Here is a 1,496-nt window from a genome sequence, read left to right as displayed (position 1 = left end):
CTTGAAAACTAAACGAACGGAAATATGGTTTTCTAGCTGTTTTCACAAGATACATGTTGTAACTGTTCAGCATTGTACGTAGATAAGGTGGAAAATCATCTTCTTGGTCCACTTCACTGTTTTCCGTACACACTCTACAGCACCCATCATAATGTCACATTTATCGACTAAACGCATGTTGACGTTGTAGTCCGTCACAAAATCTGGCTTATATATTATTTGTTTTGTTGTTCTGTTCACCTTGCCAGTGTCTACCATTGTTCCAGGGTGAATGGTGGTCAACATGTTCACTTCACGTCTGTCTTTCCACCGCAATGAAAGAATTGCACCATTTTTTCTTACCTCGCATTCACCTACTTGCATAGCAGTTTCGTTTCGGCTTTACTGTGCCACCCACTCCAGTTCTATTATCAAGCAAGAACCTGGTTAGCAAGGGACTGGTATAATAGTTATCTGTGTACAATATGTGGCCCTTGTTCAGATATGGAGCAAGCAGTGCCTTCACCACACTTCCTGAGAAGCCATGTTGGTCATTACCAGGAATGTCTACATTTGTAGCCGAATAAAGTATCATGTTTAACACCATTTCTGATTCACAGTCACAGAGCACAAAGAATTTCAATCCAAATCGGTGGCGTTTTGAGGGAATATACTGCTTGAAGGCAGCACATCCTTTAAAAGGCACAAGGGATTCATCAATAACCAGCTTCTGGGCTGGTAAGTAGTAATCTCCTAACTTTCCAATAAGGTCATTTAGCACGTGCCTCACCCTCCAAAGCCTATCATCCTGTCTCTCGTCTGCATTATTTTCAAATTGAAGACACTGTAGGAGTACCAGAAATCGGTCTCAAGACATATATTTCGCGAATAATGGTGTTGGAAAAGTGTTGTCTTTGCTCCAATAATGTGATATTACGTGTTTCACACAATGTTTCATCAACATATATATATTGTGAAAAACACATACAGTTCACCTACAGTCGTCTCTTTCCAACTCTGTAATTGTGAAAATTTTGATACTTCCTCGCCTTCTATGAGATCAGCCGCAAGTCTGTCGTTTCGTGAACAATATGTTCCATGAGCGGCTCATCAAAATATGCGGTGAAGAAGTTCATTTCACTCATTTCGTCAAGTATATCAGGGAAAATATCTGTAATTCCCACACCTCTATTGTCAAAGGCAGGAATTTGTGGAACAAAATCTTCCCCATCACTCCACATAAATAAATCTGCTGTCTTTCGATATCCAACAGCTGCACCACGGCGAGGAATCCGTGGGCCAGGAGCTGTAGCAGGTTTAACAACAGTAGGGGCAGGAAGAGACGATGAGGGATAAGTATTTGAAGATGAGGAGATTTGTTCCTCACTGTCGCCATTTTGTTCCATGCGGCGGTGCTTGGCTGGGTGGGCTGCTGGTGCGACGAAACTTTGACTGGCACTAGCAGGCGTGGCAAAACTATTCTCCGATTATGTATCACTAAAACCAAAGAATGATTC

Source organism: Procambarus clarkii, chromosome 11, assembly GCF_040958095.1.
Source record: "Procambarus clarkii isolate CNS0578487 chromosome 11, FALCON_Pclarkii_2.0, whole genome shotgun sequence".
In the NCBI taxonomy this organism is placed as follows: Eukaryota; Metazoa; Arthropoda; class Malacostraca; order Decapoda; family Cambaridae; genus Procambarus; species Procambarus clarkii.
This window is presented reverse-complemented; position numbering follows the sequence as displayed.